This window comes from Cetorhinus maximus, chromosome 6 (assembly GCF_964194155.1).
Source record: "Cetorhinus maximus chromosome 6, sCetMax3.hap1.1, whole genome shotgun sequence".
Lineage (NCBI taxonomy): Eukaryota > Metazoa > Chordata > Chondrichthyes > Lamniformes > Cetorhinidae > Cetorhinus > Cetorhinus maximus.
Genome location: NC_135884.1, coordinates 83,628,355 through 83,654,747, shown reverse-complemented (window position 1 = coordinate 83,654,747; position 26,393 = coordinate 83,628,355). Strand labels below are relative to the sequence as shown.

At 46.1% G+C, this 26,393-nt stretch overlaps 1 protein-coding gene across 4 annotated transcripts in view; it reads left to right on the top strand.

Annotated features, from left to right (window-relative positions):
• The window catches only part of st3gal2 (ST3 beta-galactoside alpha-2,3-sialyltransferase 2), a 455,559-nt gene that overhangs the window by 140,933 nt on the left and 288,233 nt on the right, over nt 1–26,393 (top strand). For 3 of the 4 annotated variants that reach the window (XM_078543943.1, XM_078543946.1, XM_078543942.1), the window contains exon 2: nt 841–901. The exons of the other annotated variant lie outside the window; for it this stretch is intronic. The gene's annotated coding sequence lies outside the window, so the exon portion shown is untranslated. The remainder of the gene's footprint in view (nt 1–840; nt 902–26,393) is intronic. 4 annotated transcript variants of the gene reach the window in all.

Below are 26,393 nucleotides of genomic sequence, written 5' to 3'. Positions count from 1 at the left end.
CTGTACCTTGCTTGTCCTGCTTTCTAACCTTAATTAGCACATTCCTTAGATAATATCACCACCTTCAACACCTCTTTGGCCTTTTGTCTGTGACAACTTTTGGTTATCTCCACTGGCCCTTTATCCAGCTCTACTTGTCTCACCCACCCCCTTTTAAACCAGCTTATATTTCACCTCTCTTCTATTTTTACTTAGTTATGTTGAAGGGTCATTCGGACTCGAAACGTTAACTGTGCTCCTCTCCGCAGATGCTGCCAGACCTGCTGAGTTTTTCCAGGTATTTTTGTTTTCGTTTTTAATCTTCCTTCTCTGTTGGCTCAGATGGTGAGAGAGATGAGAAGGGAAGTCCCAGGTTCAGCTCCCACTTGGTGCTGAGGTAGCTGATCTCAGCCAATGCCGTGGAGATGAGTTATAATTGGTTGCAGTGCTCCTGAGAAAAGGAGGGAAAATGTCAGCCAGTTTTCCTGCTCCTGACTGAATGTCTAGTGAGTGCTGCTGTAAAAGGCAGCAATGTCAGGTGAGGACATGATTGAGCTTGGCTGCTCTCTTGCCACAGTTAAATAGCTTGCCAGTAGTCATTGTCTGGGATCACACATGAAGAATGACAACCCAGTGAGGCAAAGGAATGTGTCAGCAGTAATGAAACATAAACCAGCATAAAGCAATAGTGGTGAAGGGGAGGGATGGATGCAGCAAAATTTGCAAAAATTAAAATGAAAATAAAGGAAGGAATGCAGACTATTGTAAATCCTCCTGTCGTCCAGAGAAATACTTACCATTCTGATGGATTGCTGAAGCAGTACTCACGTAATATAAGACATTCTTCTGATTTACATGCAGCTTCCGAATGCCAGAAAGGTTGGACATGTTGCAGGAGAAGCAAAGGATCATTACCTGACAGGTATGTTTTCAAATGAGGCTTAAAATACAGATTTCAACTAAGGGAGCTGCATGTTTTTTTTCACTTTTAATTATCAGTGAAATCCCCTTTTAGTGTGAACTTGTGCTTGAAATTAGACCAATAACTTTTCCCAAGATAATTTATTTTTACCATTTGGAATAATGAATGTACATCATAAGCATAGGATTATCCAGAAGTCCTTCCTGCTAATACTAAAAATGGGCTGGATTTTCTCTCTAGGGTTGGGGAATGAGATCAACTCTATTTCTAAATCCCAAACTTTGTTGGGAGGGGGAAATAATCTCTAATTAAAATTTTCAAGGGGGCACCCCTCCTTAATTGCCCATTAAGGACAGTGGATGGGCTCTCAAAGCTGAGGCCAATCTGAGGCCTTCTAGCTAGAGTGGAGCAGCAGACTGTGATGGAGGGCAAGTAAGAGACAGGGTTTAAAAATGGGGGAGCCCTTTCTGCTTTTTTTAAACCTTCTCCACCAAGAGAGAATTTAACCATCTCCCCTTAGCATTCAATGGCATTATCATTACTATCAACATGCTGGGGGTTACCATTGACCGGAAACTGAACTGGACCAGCCATATATATACTGCAGCTACAGGAGTAGGTCAAAGGCTGGGAATTCTGCAGTAAGTAACTCGCCTCCTGGCTCCCCAAAGCCTGTCCAACATCTACAAAGCACAAGTCAGGAGTGTGATGGAATACTTTCCACTTGTCTGGATGACTGCAGTTCCAACAACACTCAAGAAGTTCAACACCATCCAGAGCAAAGTCTCCCATTTGATTTGCACCCCATCCACCACCTTCAACATTCAACCCCTCTACAGCAACGCACAGTGGCAGCTTGTACCATTTACAAGTTGCACTGCTACAACTCACCAATACTCATTCGAAAGCGCTTTCTAAACCTGCGACCTCTATTACCTAGAAGGACAAGCACATCAAGTGCATGGGAACAACAGCACCTGCTAGTTCCCCTCCAAGCCACACAGCATCCTGACTTGGAATTGTGGCAGAATTTTCCTTTCTGGAGACTAAGTAGGATGGTGCGTAAGAAAGCCAGTGTGGTTTCTGCATGGCAGCGGGTCAGATTTATCCGACCAATTTTGTGCCTTCCAGCTCATTATTTATGCATCAACAAGGAGCTCGTCAAATCGCCTGGCAGGGAGGTCAGGGTATCATCCGCCCTGCTGTTACCTCATGGGTCGAAGGTCCTGGTGCCATATTTAAACAGCACCCGCACAGACATTCACTCACTGCAGGCCAGGTATGTAGTATAGTCATGCTTCACCATGATGCCCAAAAGGACAAAACTTTCCCCTCCACTGTTCAGTGAGACCTCCCTGGGGATTCTCCTCCAGGTCGTCCAGGAAAGGTGGGAGATCCTCTTTCCGAGGAATGGGATTCTGATGTCCCCCCACTTGACCACACTGGCCCAGGAGGAGGTTGCCAGGGAGATCAGTGCCCGTGGCCAACAGAAAAGGAACACCCTGCAGTGCAGGAAAAGAATGAATGATCTGATGCACTCCATCAGGGTAAGTGAAACTTTTTCTCACTCCAAATTCACTCTCATAAGGGCATCAGGTAGTCTAAAGGTTAGAATCCACAGAGATGTCAAGTTCCATTAAGTCACACTCAATCTCATCGCAGTGGTTTGGCTTTATTTCCACATCTGCGACATGAACAAAGGCACTTCATATGTGAAAATGATGACCAGACAATATACATGTGTCTCTTGCATCTCTGGCAGACATAATTTGGCCTCATGAGAATTGGTCATCAAGGTTAGTGATTACCCTGATGCTGTTGCATTGAACTCTGTAGTTTGTGGATGTTACAAATATTTGCTGTGACCAATGTTGGAGTCTTTCCTCCCAACTGTACTTTGCAATGGTGGTTATTCTGTCACTGAGATTTTGGGAAAAGTATAACTCACTGTTGAGCACCATAGCCTTTCGAGCCTCCCTGCAGAGTGTTTTTGTCTCCGCATTTAAGACTGAACGTTATTCCTTTCCTAGTTCCCACTCTCCTCATGCATGATGCTGAATGATGTAAGTTGGTTCCACTCAGTGACATTGGAAATGACTGCTCGAGGGGAATGAGTGCATGATGTCAGAGGTGTGTACTCATCCTGATGAAGCTGCCTACTTACCTGTGAGGATCTTACTTTTCTCCTGAACGGCTGCCTAGCAGTGCATTATGGAATCCTTGTGGAAAGGCACAGTATGCAAATCGATGTGGAATTCATTGCATGACTGTGCACTCAATGATTTAAGGTAGATGGAAAGGATTGGCCTTTGTGAGATGGACAACATCGAGGACTGTAATACTATGAAAACAATGCTTCAGCACATCTTCTGAGTACCCAGCAGGATCTATGAAGGGAAGAAGTTGTCTTTCACTGCTGTGTCAATACTGACTGGGCCACATTTCTCCCAAATGCCAATGCAATGCAGGATGGAGACTTGGCAGGCTTCGAACGAATGCAGGGTGGTAAATTTTTGTCAATAATCGAACGGGGATCCTGCTGAGCCACTCTGTGTGAGGACAATGCCAACGTAACTCGCAACGTTGGGTACATGCTGTCGAGTAACAGGTCACTGCGTCCTGATATCTGATGGCAGTTTAGGGCTGAAGTAGCAAGTTTAGGCCTCTGCATTATTCATGCATAAAAGCTGGCATTTGGAGAGATGGTGCTGTCCAGATGCTACTCCCTCTTGAGATGGTCAAGACCCAACCATTGATGAATGTTTTTCCTGTTAGAGCTGCCTTGCTAAGCTGCTGTCATACTGACGTGAGTACACCAATGTGTGCAATAGCGTTTCAGCCACTTGAAGGATGCCATGCCCACTAACATGTTGAAACCATGGTTGAAAGGACTACACTATGTGTAGTTGTTAAAGGAGGCATGCTAGTGGAGTGCTGATCACATTCCACAGCAGCCACATGTTCCTTAGGCTACTGCGCCTTCCAAGGATGTCGCCATCATCAGGTTTGAAGATGACTTATGCTGCCACCGTTGTCATTGTGAGATTGATGACCTTTTGTGATATGTTGACACCGACAATGAAGGTTTTGTTATTCCCCTGCATCGAAAAGCCTGAAGAGAACTTAAATTGTGAAAACTTGTCTTCACTTTGTTCCTCCTGAAATCTTGTAACTATGATGCTGTAACAGGCATGTCTGCCATACGTCATGCCCATGCAATGACATCCTCATGTGCCTCGTCTGAATCGTGGTACTCTTCAGATTCATCCCCTTCCAAGTCCTCCTCGTCTGAGGAGATGTCTAGCTCCTCCATGTCTACTTCTGGCAACATATCTCTACCAACCCTATGCACTGGGTTCCCTCAACTATCTCTGGCATCTGGGAGTGACTCAGATTGAACGAGTTGTGTGAGCTCCCTTGGTAGCTAGCACAAACATGTTGGATCGAATTCCTGTGGTCACAAATGAGCTGAATGTTCAGAGATTTAAGTCATTTTCTATTAATAAATTTCATAGGCTGCTGGCTGGGAGCTATCAAGGCCACATGTCTGCAGTCGATGGCACCTTCCACTTGCAGGAAGCCTTAGATCACAGCGAATCCCACAGCTCTAGCAGCCAGGTTTGCTTCATGCATGTGGAACTGCACATAACGGTGAGCTTTACTGAAAAGAGCATCTGTCACCTCCCTTTTGCATTCGTGTGTAGCCGATTGTGACATTCCGTAAAGGTTCCCAGTGGAGCCCTGGAAGTAGCCACTGGCAAAAACGTTCAGTGCGGCGATGACCTTCAGAGCAACCAGCATTGGATGCACTCCAAGTTCATGTGGTGTAAGATCCTCACGGGGAATGTTGCAAATCTGAGTTACCACATTCCTAGACAAGGGAAGGCACCTGTGGCACTATTTTTTGCTCATCTCCATGTATGAGCTGCATCTTCTGTAGATCCTTGGCCGCACCAATGGCTTCATGGATTTGGCCCCTCCTCGTCAGTATCTGGGACATCCTGGGGCCCAGCTTGCTCTTGTTCCTCAGGGTGATGGTCTTCCCTTGGCAGTGCTAATCAGCAACATCCCCTTCTTCTCCTCATCCTAATCAAAGCCATCAAGAAGGCAGCATTGCCCTGCAGCCTGCGTTCTTAGCTCCTCCTTCTTCCAGTGAACAGATAAAATTGAACAATCAATGGTAGTTCCCTTGAATGGTCTCCTACCATATGCAAGCCAGCAATGCAGCCTCTAGCACTTGGCTTGCCCTCAGTCTGTACATGGCACAGCAAGGCCACTCCTTGCAGGATGATATCATTCTGAAGGACGACAGGTGACTGATCTTTCTCCTCAGACATGACTACACATTCACAACTAGGGTCCTAATTAGGGTCAAAAAGACCCAAACCTACGATCCACTGTCAGGCTTCTGGTGTTTGTCCTCCAGTGGCCTTGACAATAACTTCCAATGCCCAATCCTTGCACTATGTCATGACTACTAGCATGGTGCCTTGAATGCCATGACCAGTGCACTGGGAACGTGGAGGCTTGTAAGGTCTATGCTGCCTCTGAGCACCAGACATGGCCCTTGATTGTTTGACTCTACATACATTCTGACATGTCTCTGTAAGGATCAGGTGCCAATTTTAAAAACTTCATTTTTATGGGATTTGGACATCGCTGGCGAGGCAACATTTATTCCCCATCCCTAGTTGCCCTTGAGAAGCCTTCTTGAAGCACTGGAGTCCATGTAGTGTAGGTACGCTGTTAGGGAGGGAGTTCCAGGATTTTGACACAGCGACAGTGTAGGAACAGCGATATATTTCCAAGTCAGGATGGTGAGTGGCTTGGAGGGGAACTTCCAGGTAGTGGTGTTCCTATGTGTCTGCTGCCCTTCTCCTTCTAGATGGTGGTAGCCATGGGTTTAGAAGGTGCTGTCTGAGGAGGCTTGATGAGTTCCTGCAGTGCATCTTGTAGATGGTACATTCTGCTGCCACTGGGTGTCTGTGGTGGAGGGAGTGAATGTTTGTGGGTGGGGTACCAATCAAGCAGGTTGCTTTGTTCTGGATGGTATCAAGCTTCTTGAGTGTTGTTGGAGCTGCATTCACACAGGCAAGTATTTCATTGCACTCCTGACTTGTGCCTTGTAGATGGTGGACAGGCTTTGGGGAGTTAGGGGGTGAGTTACTCGCTGCAGGATTCCTAGCTTCTGACCTGCTCTTGTAGCCACAGTATTTATATGGCTAGTCCAGTTCAGTTTCTGGTCAATGGTAACCCCCATGATGTTGATAGTGGGGGATTCAGTGATGATAATGACCTTATGATGGATGGAAGGTCATTGATGAAGCAGCTGAAGATGGTTGGGCCTAGGACACTCCCCTGATGGACTCCTGCAGTTATGTCCTGAAACTGAGATGATTAACCTTCAACAACCACAACCATCTCCCTTTATGCTAAATACGACTCTAACTAGTGAAGAATTTTCCCTTTGATTCCATCATTGCTAGGGCTCCTTGATGCCACACTCAGACAAATGCTACCTTTATGTCGAGGGCAGTCACTCTCACCTCACCTCACCTCTTGAGTTCAGGTCTTTTGTCCATGTTTGAACCAAGGCTGTAATGAGGTCAGGAGCTGTGTGGTCCTGGCAGAACCCAAACTGAGCATCAGTGAGCAGGTTATTGCTGAGCAAGTGCTGCTTGATAGCACTGTTCACGACCCCTTCAATCCCTTTGCTGATGATTGAGAGCAGACCGATGGGGCGGTAATTGGCCAGGTTTGATTTGTCCTGCTTTTTGAGTACAGGCCTGGACAGTTTTCCACATTGCCAAGTAGTTGCCATGGTTGCAACTGTACTAGAACAGCTTGGCTAAAGGCACAGTTCATTCTGGAGCACATCTTCAGCACTATTGTTGGAATATTGTCAGGGCTCTTAGCCTTTGCAGTGTCCAGTGCCTTCAGCTATTTCTTAATATCACGTGGAGTGAATCGAATTGGCTGAAGACTGGCATCTGTGATGCTGGGGACCTTTGGAGAAGGCCAAGGTGGATCATTCACTTGGCACTTCTGGCTGAAGATTGTTGCAAATGCTTCAGCCTTGTCTTTGACACTGATGTTCTGGGTTCCCCCCATCATTGAGAATGGGGATATTGTGGAGCCTCCTCCTCATGGTCAACTATGTCAGAGGCTGTAGACAGGTCAAAAAGGATGAGGAGTGGTGGTTTACTTTTGTCATAGTCATAGACAATGTCACTTATGACTTTGATAAGAGCTGTTCCGTTGCTGTGGCAGGGGTAAAACCTGATTGAAGGGATTCAAACATGGAGTTTAGGAAAGATGGGCAGGGATTTGAGAGGCAACAACACATTCAAGGAGCAGGACGGAGAGCCCTTCGCCTTCCTGACTCCTGTCGATTAAGTCGAGGTTGGCCTTCCCCCCAACAATCTCCCCCCCTTCCCCTCAGGGTTCCCCACACCCAGAGTCCAACTGAGGTACTTAAGTGGCCTATTAAGGCCTCAGTTGGGCCTCACCCCACTGCCGGTGTTAGAAGCGAGTGAAATCCTTGAGGAGGCTTCTGACAAAGAGGGGAGAGAGGTGGCAAGAGATAAGAGCTAAGGCAGAGTGTTCCAGAATGTAGGGTTACTTTGTCTGAAAGTTCTAGAATCGAGGAGATTCATATAAGACCAGAGTTCGAAGAGCATAACTACCTGGGATGGAGCCCGAGTGAAGGTGGGACAAAGCCTTAGGTTTTATTAGACCATTGAGGAAACTCATGGAGTAGTAAGACCTGGACCTGATGAAGCCTTAGATGACAATTTCAGCAGCAACAGGAAGTGAGGTAAAATCAAATAATGTGATGTCATGAAAATGGATGTTAGAAAGTGAATGTTGGTGGCCAGGGTGTACAGTTCAAAGCTAAGCTAGAGCTCAATATTAGTGGCGTGGTAATGGGCACTCAAAATCAGGCAGAGTCAACATTGTTTTACCAAGTAGCTGGTAAAGCTGAGTTATTTTCAAAAAATCCCAGAGGGAAACTTTAAACAACTTTCATAACCTATAATTTTAAGTGTTATGTTTGAGATGCAACTTTAAATTCAGGAATCATACCACCAGTTCTCGTGAGGTTCTATATTAAGCTAAATGAAACATTTTATTAATTTACGCAAGTTAAATATATACAAATGGCTACAAATTACTACGATCATAACTTTTAACACATTTCCAAACTAATCTCAATTAAGGTAACAGCAACCCATAGACTTAACCAGACACCAGGCAAAACATTTTCACCTTACGAATTCAAAATGAGGTTCTTTTCACATTGGTTCCTGTGGAGACAGTTGGAGGCTTACAGCTGCCTTTTGATCTCACATTGCCTCTGCTCTACACACCCAAAACAGTTGTCTTGGTATACCTAGCACAGCCCATTGAATGTAAATTCTCATTGTATCACCAGCCACTTTGAACTCCACCTCTCTAACAAATAAAACCCCTTTCATAATACCAATTTTATTAGTAATATAAACATATTGCTTGGTCTCTGCTAGCTAAGTGCCAGAATTCACCCCATTTCTTGAATGCTCTATTCAAAAAACTGCAAATACACTCTATCTCCCTTACATATCAAAACTGGTACACATCAAAGCACCCAGACTAGCTGGCTTTAATCCAATTAAGACACACCCACAGACTAAACTTCTATTTTAAAAGAAAAATATTTTCCAATAATATTACATACATTAATAGCTTCATGACATTTGACAAATCTATTAGAGTTTTAACAGGGTGTCACGAGCAGGTGGAGGGGAATTTGGTGGCTGTTGCATACTTGGATTTTCAAAAGGCATTTTTATAAGTTGTCATACAAGAGGTTGTTACACAAGATTGGGACACATGGATTGGTGGTTATACATTAGCATGTATTGAAAACTGGCTAACTGACAGAAAACAGAGAGTAGGAAGAACTGAGTAATTTTCAGGGTTGGCGGGTTGTAACTAGTGGTGTTCACAGTATTCGTATTGGGACCTCGGCCATTTACAATCTATATCAATGACTTGAATGAGGGGACCAAATGTAATGTATCAAAGTTTACTCATGGTATAAAGCGAGGTGGGGAGGAAAGTAAACTGTGAGGACACAAAAAGGCTGCAAAGGGATGGGGACAGGTTAAATGAGTGCAAAAGAATGTGGCAGATGGAGAAACATGTGGGAAAATGTGGAATTATCCACTTTGGCAGGATGGATAGAAAAATGGAATATCATAGATCGTGGCATATATGTGACCAGCATATAAGATAGCCCCATTTTTTTGGCACCAAAATGCATGTTTAGGCATATACTCAACCGCCCTTTTGTCAGCTAATAAATGCATGTTTAGGCATATATGCATATTAGGAGTCAGACTCAGTTTTTTAGCTGAGAGATACATGTTTAGGGTTATATTCACTTTCTAGGTTGGCACATGGGATCAAGCAGGTGATATGGGCCTTGTTGCCAAGAAGAGGGAGTTTAAGACACACCCACATAGAGCAGACTGCACATGGCGATTGACAAACAGAAATGGGTCCTCCTTCACCAATGCCAGCAGCTCACATTTTATACTCGGCATATATGTTGACCCCTATTTATGGAAAGATTTTTCGAAGATTCAAGGTCCACTTATACACCACGATCTACAGTACTTTTGAAAAGTGAGAGTTGTAAATGTTGGTATGCAGAGGGATTTCGATGTCTTTGTAAATGAATCACAAAAAGTTAGCATGCCTGTACAACAAGCCATTAGGAAAGCAAATAGCATGTTAGCCTTTATTGCAAGGTGGGGTTTAAATATAACAATAATGTATTTATAAAGGATTTTATTGAAACCACATCTGGAGCACTGTATACAGTTTTGGTCTTCTTACCCAAAGAAGGATTTACTTGACTTTGAGGGGTGCAGTGAAGACTCAATAGGTTCATTCCGGGATCAGAGGTTTGTTCTTTGAGGAGCAATTTAATAGATTATGCCTATGTTTTCTGGAGCTTAAAAGAATGAATGATCCATTGAAATGTATCAAATCCTTAGAGCACTTGGCAGGATAGAGGCTGAGAGGCTGTTTCCATTGTTATTGTCTCAGGATGAAGGGTCAGCCATTTAGGACTGAAATAATGAGAAATTTCTTCACTCAGAGGGTTGTAAATTGATGAATTCTCTACTCCAGAGGACTGAGGATGCTCAATCTTTAGGACTGAGATCACTAGATTTTTGGACACGAAAGAACTCAAGGGGTATGGGGATAGTGCAGGAATGTAGATTTAATATAGAAGGTCAGTCATGATCTTATTAAATGATTGAGCATGCTTTAGGGGCAAATGGCGTACTCCTATTTCTTCACTCTTATTATTTTAAAGTCAAAAAGATAACAGGTGGAATTTTCTGCTCTGAAGACTATGTGCGATGGCAGGGGGGAAAGCTGGCTTACGTGGTGGGTTGCCGCACCAGATCTTCTGCTTTTCACCTCATTATGTATACATGAATGAGCAGCGCGTTGTAACTCGTGGCGGGGTGGATTGGGATTCATCCACCCCACCGTTACCTTATTGGGTCATATTTCCGGACACCGTATTTAAACAGCACCTGCACACACATTCGGTCTCTGCAGCCCAGGACTTGAGAGATCCCAGAGAGGAAGGGGGATGCTGGAGCTCAGGCCACTTGCCACTTTTGAAGAGCGGACAGCAGAGCTGGCTGGTGAGGACAGGGTCCATTCCTGTACCGAAGGTAAGATTGACATCTCCCAACAAGTCAGTGTGGCCCCATCCATTAGTCTTCGCCCACCTGGAGAAAGTGTGAGTGCTCTTCAATGTAGGTGACGATCCAACCAATCACTAATTATCTCTTCTATTACGGCAACCAGCAAGAAAAGGAGGAGGCACACCGCCAGTCAGCCCATCAGCCCCAGCCCCTAGTTCACCTCAGATGAGGATCCTGAGGATCCACTAGATGTAGAGCCATCACTGCATTCACCTGCGCTCTCCACCAGTGCAGAGAGACACACCTCAGTGAGACCTAGTTTTAGAGCAGGCTCAGGGTCACCATCTGGTGAGCGCAGCACAGATTTTGTTCCACAGAAAGCGGAGGCAGTGACAGCCAAGATCACCAACACTCTGAGGACTGCTGGAGGCCAGGTTTCTGCTGAGCCTGAGTCTGCTGACGAGCCTTGAGAATTGGCCCTTAGAGAGATGCTGGAGCTCTAAAGACAGGCAAGTGTGCAGCAGACAGGGTTGTCAGAGGCTGTCAGCAGATTAGAACGGAGGATGGAGGAGTCCGTCCACATTCTTATGTCATGGCACCGACTTGCCAGCGTACCGAGGTCACCATTGAAAGGATGGCAACTGCCATGGATACCTTGATCAAGCAGTTTGTCCCGGAAATGCGCTTGGACCTACACACCATTGCTATATCCCTGAGTGGGATCCATCAGTAGCTATGTGAGAGGTGGACAGGGCACCTCTATCTCCCTCCAGGAGCCCCTTCTCAAGAAGTCAAGGTGGGGCCTCGGGCATCCACAGTGGGGAGGAGGAGAGTCAGCCGGACACCCCGGGGCAATCCACCCACGACTCTCCTTGGCTGTCTAGCTGCTCCAAATCTCCTCTCCCTGTGACCTCAGCAACTTCAGCTGCTCAGACCAAGGAGGGTGCACCTGCCGCACAGCAGGAGACCCAAAGCAGTCTGGGGCCTTCCAGAGGATGCCTGCCAAGGTTATCACAGACAATGGGGCATTGCAGTCAGCAGGCTGCCTCCACCTCTGCTGCGGATGTCGAGGATCCACCTGACATAGTGATAGGGATAGAAAAATTAAGAATATTGAGAACACAATGGTGGCACAGGTATTCACTCACTGTATATACTTCGCACATCTGTAAATATATATTGTGTTTCTCTGAAAGTCTCATCAAGTGAATGGCTCTTCTATCTGTTGCAATGCTCAGAGGTCATACAATTGTAACAGATGCCTCCTCTCCTCACTCATCTCCCATCGTATCCCACAGGTCTATGCACAATCTCAGTATAGTGAGTCACCTTTCTGTCCACAGCAGCAACATTAACAAAGCTTGTTGCTCTATCAACATGGTGGTTGGGCAATGCATATCTTAGACTTGAGTCAGAGGATCATATCATGTGGCCCTATTAGTATAGATTTTGCAGTTTTGTTTATTCTCCTGATGGTATTGCACTGAACACTGGCCTATGTGGATCTTATAGGTTTTAATGGCGACCCACCTGGAGTCGTTCTAACTTGGTACATCCTTCAGTGGCCTCCATGTGATGTCTCTCAGGCTTGGGTATGGTTTACATTTCAAGTAATAGTCGGGGGCTTTAACCACTTGTGGTGGCCAGTAGCATGACGTTGTAACCGTGTGTACAGCTAGAGGACATCACTATAGCAGTTCCCACTCTCCACCTGCATGATGCACAGCTATGGATCTAGCTAGCACTTGGTGACTCCTGAAATGTCTGCTAGATGGCCACAACTATCCGAGATTAGAGGTGAACGTCTAGGCTCCTGATGCTGGACTATGAAATGGGAGGATGCTGCTTTGGACCTGAAGGTCTGGCTGGTGTGATAATCCCTGAGCTAGCTGTCCGATGGGCAATCGACATGGTTATCTGATCATGACAGTGCCATCAGTGTCCTAGGTTTCCTTGTGCATATCTGAAACTGCTGGAATGAAAATATGGAGGCCTCAAATGGGATCAGAGTGAAGCTCCACTACATCTGATGTGTGTGATTTTTTATCAACAAAGTTATTGAGTAATGCCTCAATGCAGCGTCGACATTTATTGGGCCACCTCACACCCGGATGCCAAGCCAATGCTGATGTGAACTTGGGGAGTTCGAGACGAAGGCTGGGGACGATGGTGCTGCTGAAGCTCTCTCTGTGCATACAAAGGTGACCTGACTCGCGGGTTCGCATCCATGACTGAGAGTGATAGATCAGAACTTCCTAAAGAATGATCTCATGTTGGGGAACTCAGTATGAGGATGAGGCCAGAACATTATTCTTCCATGTGGGATAGCCTGTGGAGAGATGCTGCAGTCCAGATTCAAATCAGTCCTCATACATTCATGCGAGAACCAGTGATTGATGATTGTCCTCCTTGAGGTGCCGTGCAACGCTCCAGGCATACTACCATGAGTGTGCTGAGGTTTGCAGTGCTGCTCCTGCCTCTCGAAGGCTGCCATAGGCAGTGAAATGCTGGCACGATGCTTAAAAAGACTGCACCATGTATATGCCAGAGATCGCTGCAAATCCCACTGCTCTGGCAGCCTGGCTGGCTTCAACCAGGGAGAACTGGATGTAATTGTGTGCCCTATTAAATAGGGCGTCGGTAACCTTTCGGATGCATTTATGAGCAGAGGATTGTGATATTCTGCAGAGGTCCCCAGTGGACTCCTGGAACAAGCCACTCGCAAAAAAAGTTGAGTGCGGCAATCGCCTTTGGAGCCACTGGCAATGGACAGCCTCCCAGGCCGTAGGGCATCAGATCTTCTTGAAGAATGTGGCAGATGTGAGCTACCACAGCCTTTGACAAGTGAAGGCATCTATGGCACTGTCCTTCACTCATCTGCAAGTATGAGAGACATCTTTGATACGCTCTGGGTCATGCCAAATGCCTCCGTGGAATTGGTCTCTCCAACTCAGCTTCTGGGTCTTCATGGGGCCCCGCTGGGCCATGATCCTCAGGGTGCAGCACTTCCCTGCCTGACACAACAGGCCCTTCTTCTCCTCCTCAGTTGCATGACAGCCAAGAAAAAGACATCATTGCCTGCTGCCTCCATTCTGCACTCCTCTTGCTCTCTGTGAAAAAATTGAACAGAGACATGATTGAACGTAACCCTGCAATGATGACCCTCCATCGCCAAGCTAGGGAGTCATTGTGAATGGGGTGCCCTCATTCCAGGCATTCCATCTCCAGATCCTCCCTTGCAGCTGTTGCACAGCCTTAAGAATCACTGGAAGCTGACCTCCCCACCCCTGCAACGTCCCAGACATGACAGCACTTTCACAAAGGGGGTTGGATCTGAATGAGTGCAACCAGGCACTATCAGCCTCAGTCAGGGCACTGTTAGGCTCTTTTGATTATCTGCTCCTATCACTGCTTGCTTGTCCCTACAACCACACCGCCCCCCCACAACTTCTCTCCCCCCACCCCCCAACCTTAAACCAGCTTATATTTCACCCCTCTCCTAACTTTACTCAGTTCTGCCGAAGGGTCATGAGTACTTGAAACGTCAACTCTTTTCTTCTCCGCCGATGCGGCCAGACCTGCTGAGTTTTTCCAGGTAATTCTGTTTTTGTTTTGGATTTCCAGCATCCGCAGTAGTTTTTTGTTTTTATCACTGTTAGGCTGCCTCCTTTGGAGTAGACTAGAGCCCAGCCTTGTACTAACGTAATGACTGTAATCATTAAGGCATGTAAAGCCTGAACCTGCAATGTGTAGGGGCCTTTGGAGCATTTTGCATATGTACTTTAGCCGTTGCCCCTTTACAGTTGATACTTCTGACCTTTGCGCATTCCTATGGGATCAACATTTGGCCCCAAGCCTTAATGGATTCTCGCAAGAATGCACACCATGAGCTAAGGTGCCCAAATCCTTTAATTGGCATTTGAATCTTCCTAACATGCCTCAGCTGAGCCTTGCTCTCCATGTCCTGAAGCGGAAATTATTAGGGTGCCTGTTCAATTGGCCCAAAAGTGCAGTAGTTGACTCCTCCCACAAGACCTCTGAGTCCCTCAGATCTCTCTCCTGGCGATTTTCTTTCGAGGTTATTTTTCACTGGGTCATTCCATTGGCTGTCAAAATGGTGCTGCTCTGCTTCTACTATGAGGCCAGCTTTCAACCGCCCCCATGACCATCCAAGTCCTTCCTATCATCCTGGAAGAGCATCATGTGGAGATTTCTCTCCCTCTGATCACTCTCCTGTCTCCCCCTCTCATCCTGGAGCCCATCGTAATTCTTGTAGATTTCCCTGTCCTGCCCCAAACCATTTTCTGTGGATGTCCTGATGCCCCATGTTGGCCTGATGCTCCTCCCCATCTTAAGGCTCTATGCACAGTGACCTCCAAGACTCTTCCTGCCCCATGAGGCCATTGAGTGCCCCGCTCTTAGTTACTAGTTCCCCATTTACAGGCCTCCCTTGACTGTGATTGTGCCATCTGCGGCCCAGGACCAAGGCACCAACCCCAAGAACCCAAATATGTGAGGGACTGACCATGCCCTGCACATCGTGCCATGCACGACTAACACAGCACGGACAGGCCCTCCCCATCCTTGGACTGAGACCAGGACAGGTGTGCCAGGCACAGCCTGTGCCTGATGTTCTTTAGGGAAAGAAATCTGCTATCCTTACCTGGTCTGGCCTACATGTGACTCCAGGCCCACAGCAATGTGGTTGACTGTTAAATGCCCTCTGAACAAGGGCAATTAGGGATGGACAATAAATGCTGGCCTAGCCAGCGATGCCCACATCCCATGAATGAATTTTTAAAAAGCCATGTAGCATGGTGTGCACAGCCCCAGGACTGCCTTTGCTTTCTGGCCCCAATTTACGCCCCCTCTTCCTTTCAGACCCCAGTCATGTGTCTCTGTCCACCCCTTCCCTCCTGTGCTCCGATCAAATACCACCACACCCCGCCCCCAACCCAGGTCATGCGTCTCTATCCACCCCTTTCCACCCAGGCCTCAGGCAAACACCCCCAACTCTACCCCAGTCAAGCATGTGCCTTCCAGCCCCTTTTCTTGCCTCTGTCTTGTCTCACAATCCCACCCCCCTCTCCACCAAGTCAAGCGTGTACCTTCCAGCCCCTTCCCTTCCCGCTGGTCTTGCCTGAGCAGCCTTGGCACAGAGTTGGAACAACTGCAAGTGCAGTGCAGTGAAAGATAGGTGACCACTGCGCTCACAGACCTCGAGGTCGCGAATGTAATGTAGTTCACCAGGTGCACGTCAGTTATATCCGGTTGTGATTCACACTGGTGCCGATGGTGTGGTCATTTGATCTGGAGGGGGAGCGCGATTCTGGCGAGCTGGGTTTTTAATGAGCATGTATGAGATGCAAATGCAGTTCCCGACATGGCACAGCAGGCAACCCAACCCGCCATGAAACTCCGGAGCGGAAAATTGCAATCCATTTTTACGCTGGCGGGAAACTAACTTTTGACTACACTCTGAATTTTCCAGTCCTGCCCACCACAATGCCCACTGCTGGCGGGACCAGAAAATTCCACCCAATAAGGTTACTGACCATCAAGTTCAGCCTGAGCAAACTGAGGAGACAATGGAATTGAGCCAGGGTGAGAAGTTTCTGATGGTATCTGAGCCAGATTTTTTCAGTGTTGCTTGTGTTCATTTGGAGAAAGGTGTTGCTAATTTTTGACTTGAAGTGTAAAGAGTTGGACAGCACAGTGGTGATTGTAGAGTAAGTGGTGGTGGTGGTGGAGGGATAGAGCTAGACGTTGTCAGCATATGTATGACCCTATGCCTGCAGATGATATTGCCATGATGTAGCATGTAGATGAGGACAAAAAAAAAACAGGACAGGATGAACTGGAATTAAGGAGAGGAGGAAAAGGCTGAAGTAACTGCATGGATAAACTTGGGGTGGAATTTTCCGCTCCCACCAGCAGCGGGAATTGTGGTGGTTGGGGGGAGCAAGATTTTGCGGAAAGCCAAAAATCAGTTTCCCAATGATGGGAAATTAGTTTGGAATCTTGTTCTCCTGACTTTCATGGCAGCTTAAAGGCCGGTCAAGTATCCTGCGGAACTATGTCAGGAACTCCGTTTGCATCCCATGAATGCTCATTAAAAGGCCAGCACAGTGGAATCTTGTTCCCCCTCCAAATTTTTAGCCCCACCAGCGGGAATGTGGAATGCTCTGTTTCACGACTGTACAAAAGTGGCTTGCACCTGGCGAGGACTTTCCTGGACTTTCAGGTCAGTCAACGCTGCTTTTGCCTTCTTGAGGACCGCTCTTGGGTGCCAGTAGCCAAAGCTGCATCAAGGCAACAAAGGATACATAGGTGAAAGGGGGTGAAGGGTGGAAGGGTGGCGCAAAGACTGGGGAGGGAAGGAAGATGAAGGCTGAAAGTGGGGGTGGAAGGGTTGAGTGGAGGCTGGGCAAGGAGGCAGTCGAAGGCTGGAAGTGGGGAGTGTGTGTCCAGAGAAGGGGTGCAGAATGTGTCCGGGTAAAGGTGAGGTGGAGGGGGAAGTGTGTTAGAGGGCAGGGTTAGTGGTGTCGATGGTGGGATCCTAGGGGGGAGAACTTGGAACTGGTGGGAGGAGGGAACATTGACAATCAGAGGGGGAAGTGGGATGTAGTAGAGCTGGAGATTCAGTGTGTGTCTGGCAGGTGTAGGTGTCATTGGATGGGTCATGGAGGGGAACAAGAAAGTTGTCATGAATAATAGGAGGGAGCAGGGTTAAGTTGGGCATAGGGATGGTAACAGGTGTGGGCTCAGAGAGGAGGAAAGGCATGAGGAGGTGGCTAGTGATAGGGTCCAGGGTAACAGGGGGGGCTTCAAGGATGACAGAAGGAGAATAAAGGTGACATTGGGTGGGTCAATGATGATGGTTGGGGGGGTGATGTTGTTGGGTTACAGGGAAGAGTAAAAGGTGGTGGAGCGAGTCTTGAATGGATACATGCTTCGTTTTTCCAGCAGTAGCAAGGCAACGCCCTTGATGTAAAATTGCGATACTTCTAAGTGGGAGGAGGGTCTTTTCAGCTTTTCAGCTGGGTGGAGTTCAAGGTCAACACATTTGGCTGACTAAATGGACACCCGAATAATCATGAAGAAACCGTATAAGATCAATGCTCAGTTGTGATCCTCACTGTATGGTGAAGCCCACGCAGCAGTAGGTTTGTTTCCGAATCATGGGTCTCAGAACATCGAGATCCCAGCAAGGTATGGAGCTGCTGTTCAGACTTAACTATTTGCCATCAGCTGCAGTCAGACACAGGGATGAAGGGAGAGTGGGAGGTGGATACTTCCAAGGGGCAGGGCTGGTGGTAGCCATCCAACTCGCAACTCCAAACCTCCATCCTCCCAGGTGAATAGTCATGGCTGACAAGTGATCATGCAGTTGGTATTCTATGCTGCCAAAGCAATGGTCTTCCTCTATATAATTTTGAGGGTGGTGCAGACAAGCAGATAAGTGTTTGCATGAGGCTTCTTGCACATGGCTCTCATCACCCTGGTCAAAATGCATTGTTTCCGTACGCATCCATGTGTAAACAGGAGGAACATCCATCTCTGGTCCTCCAGAATGTCATTTACCTGGAAAGGGCAACAGCAGCAGGATAATCAATGAGCCTGATGAGCAATTCTCCTGTGCCCAAATGATGTGTGTCTGGGATTTAAGGGTGACAGGTGTATTGAATGGCCATCATAGTCGCATATTATGTGCCTTTGCTGATAGCGCGGATGTGCAAATAAAGGCTACTCACTGTTGTGAGATCGTGAGGGAATCAATGTAGCTGAAGTTCCAGATGGGAGGTCTTTAGTGGGGGACATGTTTGACCCCTGAATACGCATGGAATGTTGCATCCCTTGAATATCCATCGAATCCATGAGACTTGGAGAAGGAATAAAACAGAATATATATACAAAGTACATACGATGAGTTCCACCTGTGCCATCAATGTGCATTCAAAATTTTTTAATTTTGCGAACCCAATTGCTACATCTAGATGCAGCCCCGACATCCACAGTGCAAATGGAGGTAGCCTTCTGACTGCTATGCCTGTTGCCTGAGATGACTGGCAGACATCCTCTGGAGGCCCAAGGCCTTGAGGGACACGGCCTACTCAGGGTCTCCTGCTCTGGGGCAGGTGTGCCCTCCTCGGCCTGACCTGCTGCAGGCAGTGGAGTCACTGACAGAGTTGGAGCAGCAGGGTACCGTTGGAGTGTCCTGTGTGGATGCCCCCGGGTGCCTGGCTGCCGCTCTTCCTCCTTGTGGGTGCTCAATGGCTCCTCCCTGACACCTTGAGAAGGGGCACCCTGGGGAATGTCATGGTGCCCCAACCCCTCTTGCATAGCCAGTGCTAGATCCCACCCATGATGGAGTACATGTCCAAGCGCAAATCCAGCAGAAACTGCTGGACCTGGGTCTCCAAGGTGGCTGCCACCCTTCCCATGGAGACTTCGATGCACTCGCATGCCGGAGCCATAACATCAGACAGAACGTGAATGAACTCCTCCATCCTTCGTTCCAGCCTGGTGACGGCCTCTGACAACTCTGCCTTGTTTCCCTGCCCCTCTATGCATCTCCCAACATTTGTCCTAGGGCCGATTCCAGATGCTCATCATTCAACTCAGACTCTGCAGGGGCCTGGTCTCCAGTTGTCCTCCGAGTGCCAGAGACCTCGGCTGTCACTGTCTCTGCCTGCTGTGGACCCGTTTCTTTGAGGTGATCATCAGATTGTGAACCCAAGGCTGCTCTAGAACTAGGATCCACCAAGGTGAATGCATGTGCACTGGTGGAGGGTGCAGGTGAATGCAGTGACAGCTGTACAAGCGCAGGATCCTCTCCTTCCTCCTCCGAGATGGCCTGGGGCTTCCCATTGTGGAGGACAATGTCGTCTCCCTCTTCTTGCTGGTACCTGCAATGGAGAAAAGAGAGAATTGGTGATTGACTAGGCAGGCTCAAACATTACACATCATTCACCATCATCATCCGCATGTTATTGCTGTATAATGGATGCTTCCTCACTGGGTTGTTGGGGAGGCCGATCTCGCCTTCTGTGCATACATGGTCAGTATCCTCCCTTGCCAGCTCCGCAGCCTGCTCCTCATATGGAGTAAGGGTCCTGAGCTCCAGGGTCCCACCGCCAGCCTGGGATCTTTCTTTCTTGTTGTGGGCTATCTTGTCCTGCATAAAGGCAGATGGATTGAGTGTGAGCACTGCAGATGAAACAGCAGTTCAGAAGCTTGCATACTTGTTGTGTGGGCTAAGCCCTCCCCAGTAAGGGATTAAGATGCCGTTTGTACAGGATCTTACATGAGATGGTGACCTTTAAGTGGCTATGACACAGAGTGCTGATGAGTCATCTGCTGATTGAGTGTGACATCCCTGAAGACTGTAATCCTTGGACTGCCTGATGCCCTTATGAGACAGTGAGTGGATGTTTAACTCATCCTGGCAGAGTGGATGAGATCATTCATCCGTTTTCTGCATGGCAGGGCGGTCCTTCTTTGGACCTCACAGCTGCTCACCTCCATGGCGACCTCTTCCCAGGCTAGCATGGTCAGATGGGAGGGCCTCCTGCTCCTATCCCTCGGAAAAAGAACCTCCAGCCTTTCCTCAACCATCTATAGTAGAATCTCCAGGGAGGCTTGCTGAACCGTGGGGCCTGAGTTTGCTGTCTTCTCCTGGACATTTTTATGATGGGATCTGGAAGATCTGGCCTGCTCAGCCTCTGGCTCTCCAAAGGAAGTCACTCCGATTTCCCTACCCACCACCGGACTTAGACGTCAGAGTGGAAGATTCTGCCATTGGTCTTTTAGCTAAAAAATAGTGAACCAGTTGTGCACATTTGGCATCAAAGCAGAAGGAGGGGATTATCTTTTATCCTGGATAATCCTGGATAATCCTGGGGTAGTAAAAGGATTTTAACTTGGAAAGGGAGACAAAATATGGCGTACGGTCATCGAATCTTTTCCGGCAGTGAACAACCAGGCAAGTCTTTTGCCAGTTGCAAGACCTTCAGATTTAACAGTGCAGAGATGGAGATTTTGCTGGAAGAATGGTGAAACAGGGGACTGTGAGGAACTTAAAAGGGATGAGGGCAACAAAGCCAAATGAAAGGGTGTAGTCTATAGGCCGCCAACTAGTGGGAGGGATGTAGAAGAACAAATCTGCAGGGAAATTGCAGAGAGATGCAAGCATTATAGAGTGTTATAATGGGGGACTTTAATTACCTGAATGTAGACAGGGACAGTGGGTGGTGTAAAGGGCGGAGAGGGCAAAGATTCCTAGATTGTGTTCAGGAGAATTTTCTACAGCAGTATGTGTCCAGTCCAACAAGAAAAGATGCACTGTTGGACCTGGTTCATGGAAATGAGGTGGGTCAAGTAGACCAAGTGTCAGTGGGGGGACATTTAGGAGACAGTGATCATTATATCGTACTTCTTAGGATGATGATAGAAAAGGACTATAGGCAGTCCAGAGTAAGAATAATTAACTGGACGAGAGCCAACTTCAATGGGGCAAGAACGGAGCTGGGCCAGATAGACTGGAACAAAAGATTGGCTGGAAAAGCTGTAGCTGAACAATGATCTACCTTCAAAAAAGAATTGTTTCGGGCACAGTCAAGGTATATTCCATCGAAAAGGAAAGGTAGGGCAAACAAACCCGGAGCTCCCTGGATGAGAAAGGATATATAAATTAAGATAGAGAAGAAAAAGTGTGCTTATGACAGATGTCAGGTAGAAAATACAATTGAGAACCAAGAGGAATACAGAAGGTTCAGAGGGGAGGTGAAAAAGCATATTAGAGAAGCGAAGAGGGATCATTAGAAAAGACTGGCAGCCAACAGAAAGGGGAATCCTAAAGTCTTCTATAGGTATATAAATAGTAAAAGTGTGGTACAAGGAGTAGGCCGATTAAGGACCTAAAAGGGAATTTACACATGGACGAAGGGGCCATGGCTGCGGTATTAATTGAATACTTTGCATCTGTCTTTACCAAGGAGGTGGATGCTACCCAGGCCATGGCGACAGACAAGGAACTCTGTCACTGGAAGGGTTCAAAATTGATAAGAAGGAAGTGTTGAATAGACTGTCAGTACTTAAAGTTGACAAGGCACCAGGACCGGACGAGATGCATCCAAAGATATTGAAGGAAGCAAGAGTAGAAGTTGCTGGGGCACTGGCCATAATTGTTCAGTCTTCCTTAGACTCAGGGGATGTGCCAGAGAACTGGAGAATTGCAAACATGACGCCCTTGTTGAAAAAAGGTTATAAGGATAAGCCCAGCAATTACAGACCAGTCAGTTTAACTTCAGTGATGGGGAAGCTTCCAGAAACAATTATTCAGGATAGAATTAGTAGTCACATGGAAAAATATGGATTGATAGGTAAGAGCCAGCGTGGATTTCTAAAGGGGAAATCCTGTTTAACTAACTTGCTGGAGTTTTTTGAAGAGGTAACAGAAAAGGCCGAGGAGGGTAATTCTGTTGATGTGGTGTACATGGACTTTCAAAAGGCATTTGATACAGTACTACACAACAGACTTGAGAGAAAAGTTATAGCTCATGGAATAAAAGGAACATTAGCAACATGGATACAAAATTGGCTGAGTAATAGGAAACAGAGTCAATGGATAATTTTTGGGCTGGAGGAAGGTTTGTAGTGGAGTTTCCCAGGGGTAGGTATTGGGACCCTTGCTTTCCCTAATATATAGTAATGATCTAGATCTTGGTGTGCAGGGGACAAATTCAAAGTTTACAGATGATACGAAGCTTGGCAGTGTCGTAAACTGCGAGGAGGACAGTGTAGAACTTCAAAAGGACATAGATACGTTGGTGGAGTGGGCAGATAGGTAGCAGATGAAGTTCAATGCAGAGAAGTGTGAAGTGAAGCATTTTGGAAGGAAGAACATGAACAGACAATATAAAATGAGGGGTGACATTTTGAAGGGGGTGCAGGAACAGAAAGACCTGGGTGTATATGTGCATAGATCATTGAAGGTGGCAGGACAGGTGAAGAGAGCAGTTAATAAAGCAGATAGTATCCTGGGTTTTATTAAAAGGGGCATAGAGTACAAGAGCAGGGAGGTTCTGCTGAATTTATATAAGACACTCATTATACCCCAGCTGGAGTATTGTGTTCAATACTGGGTCTTCATTATATGAAGGATGTGAACACGTTGGAGAGAGAGCAGAAGAGATTTACAAGAATGGCTCCATGGATGAGAAACTTTAGCTGTGAGGATAAATTGGAGAGGTTGGGACTGTTCTCCTGAGAGAGAAGAAGGCTAAGAGGAGATTTGATAGAGATGTTCAAAATCACGAGGGGGCTGGACAGAGTAGATAGGAAGAAGCTGTTCCTGCTCATAAAAGGATCAAGCATGAGAAGGCACAGATTTAAAGTGATTTGCAAAAGAAGCAAATGCGATGTGAGAATTTTTTTTTCACACAATGAGTGGTTCGGATCTGGAATGTACTGCCTGGATGTGTGGTGGAGGCAGGTTCAATCAAGGCATTCAAGAGGGCATTAGATGATTATGTGAATAGAAACTATGTGCAGGAGTATAGGGAAAAGGCAGGGCAATGCTCAGATAATGCTCATTTGGAAAGCCGGTGCAGACACGATAGACCAAATGGCCTCCTTCTGTGCCATTAAAATTCTGCGATTCTGTGAACTGTTGAGCAGGCCAGTAGCAGCAGTCATGTTACCAGAAAGAGATTTGGAGTTGGGAGACTTTTTTGGAGGGGGAGTGGTAAGGTTGTTTTGCAAGAGCTGAAGGCAGAGAGGTTTAGATGTTAAGGACATGTATTTATATAGCTCATTGAGACATCTTTGAGGGATGTAGGAAAGTGCTTTAACGAATAAAATCTGAGCTGCGGTCAGTGTTGATGTGCAAGCAAATGAAACAGACATCTTGCAAATAGCAAGATTCCATAAGTAGGAATTGGATGACTGAGCGGGTAATATGTGTGGTGGTATTGGATAAGAGAAGAATGTTAGCCAGGATATTGGCTGAAATGTCCAGATCGCAGAAAAATGGCACAGCAGAGAAACTGGTTGTTTTCAAAAGCTAGAAATGGAGTAATGTCCATCACCAGAAGCTTCACTCTTCAATTTTTCTTCCCTCCCTCCCTATCCCTAGCCACCCTCCCCAAGCTGCTGCAACTCATGTAACAATACTTTGCCTATGTGGCCATTCTTCATGCATGAGATTAGACAGTGACCGCGACAGGCTATTCATCTGTGAGTAGCATAATAGACAAGCCTGTTACTATTCTCACCCAACACATATGCACTTTCCAGCAGGAATCTCTAGATAGTAATCAGAAGCGGGAACCTGATTGATGCCTTGGCCCAAACAAGATACATGAGAGTAGCTCAGTACAAGTTTCTCAATTTTCACCTCATCACTCCACATTGGATAATAGAGTTTTTGACTCCCTGCAGTGACACATCCATGAATAAAATAAAATTTTAATAAAATAAAATAAAAAATAAAAATAAAATAAAATAAAATAAAAATAAAATACATACACAGCATGTAGGGAATCATAAACCAATTTCTCATCCCATGAGTCTAAGGTGGAATCAGTCAGAACCCCAAAGCAAAACTTCACCACTGGTCCTTCATCGCTGAACCTAGACTCCGAAACATTTCATGTTCTGTTTTTATTGGCTTTTTAGGGCATGTGACATAGTGTACCCCTCATTTTATTATATAAGATGCTTGGCCTTTAAACAATGTTTAAAAAACAATGTTTTTTTTCATTGGAGGTACTCCTAATGTGCCAAATGCCTTGCCATTATTACTATTGTACGGAATTCCAACGGTAGTAACCTGTCTTCATTCACTTCAAATTTAGTGAATTCCAATTGAGCTAACACTTTTGACTCCCATGATGCAGAATTCAAATTCAACAATTTCCCATTCAGACCTATTCTCGGTAATTCCAATTTAAGAAATCCCTTTCCATAAACTTACAATTTAAGAAATACCTGTGAGCTATATGGCATTTCTCGTCCAGGCATTTATTCTTAGGTCACTTAAGATTATCCAAAACACTGAATGTTCTGCAGTTATTTACCATTTTTACTGCCAACTGTTATGCAAATGGCTGCATTTTTGCAATTGGATCACTTTTTATTTAAAATTAACTTTGTGTGTCCTCTGTTTAGTTTTGGAAGCTGTGGAACAATAACTAGGAAATGGTTCACTTTTATTTACATTTTAGAAAAACTAAACTAAACAGAAAGAACATTTCTTGGCAAACTAGCATTATTTTATCAGAATTGGAGCACATGTTGGGGGCAAAATGTGAGAATGGACTTTTCATAAGGTTTAGTCTTTATTCCCCAGCTTCAAAGTGCTGACAGTATAGTTGATGAAGCTGAGTAAATTTAAGATCAAATCTTTACTGAGATTTAATCCTGGGCTAATTGCTATAAAACAGTTTTAACTCTACTAAACACAGTATTGCATTTTAGACAAGCATCTGGAATGTTAAGTATTTATTATTGAATAATACGAACAGTAGAATCATTAGTAATAGCAGAAGATTATTGGGTCCAATTTCGCTGTCCCAGATTAAATATAGCTGTGATTCCCCCACAGCCAATACTCACTGTTGAAGCTCAGACATAAATAATGGCAACTTGGACACTCCTGGTACCCCTGCACGGGGTAATATTAGCAAGAGAAAGGAATAACAAATGTTTGTACATTTTTTAATCAACGTCATCTTCTCAGCATATCCCTCGGGCCCCAGCGACCACTTCCTCCTGACTGATTCGCGATGAGTTATTGACCCAAGTGCTAGCAGTCCTTCAGGATCTGAAGCAGATGACCCTTCGTCATATCTGAGCTGGACATTCAGGCTATTCTATCCTGGAGGACAGCATCAACGCAGAGCCTGATCCTCTGCTTACTTGGGGCCGAACCTCCTTCTGGGCTTGGGAAAACCTGACCTGTGCATATTCGTGGCTCGCCAACTGCACACCTAACCCTGAAGTGGGACTTCAGACACCATTCTTTTTCATACCGGGTTTGGGTTCACAGTGCTGTTTACAAGCAGGAAGATTGAGGATGTGGAGGTGGGCCAATTAGAAGGCTCACCTTGTTCTTCAACTCAGTATCCCATCTCCCAACAGTATTTAAAGGCCTCCTAAACTTCACCTCCCACCCAACCGAATGCCAGCCCATGCCCCCTCAGATCACCCATGACACCCCATGCCATCTCCATGTATAGTACACTGCTTTGGCCTCAACTGGAGTATTGAGCCCAGTTCTGGATGCCACATTTAAGGATATTAAGGCATTAGAGAGAGCGCAGAAAAGATTCACGAGAATGGTTCCAGAGATGAAGAACTTCAGTTATGTAGGTAGATTGGAGAGGTTGGGATTGTCTACCTTGGAGAAGAGAGTGTTGAGGGAGATTTGATAGTGGTATTCAAAATCATGAGGGGCCTGGACAGAGCATTTAGGGAAAAGTGTTCTCATTGGTGGAAGGATTGAGGAGGGCACAGATTTAAGGTAATTGGCAAAAGAAGCAATGACAACATAAGGAAAAACTTTCACACAGTGAGTGGGTAGGATCTGGAATGCACTGTCTGAGAGTGATGGATTATGGTGCTTTTTCTATTGGAAACACATGTAAACAAATACACAAGGCTCGTCAATGTAAGGGTCAATTTATCTTTAAAAGACACATCCTTATAATGAATTACTGCATTAAAATCACATCTACATTTCAATCTAGCACCTAACAGTGACATTTGAAGGTGTG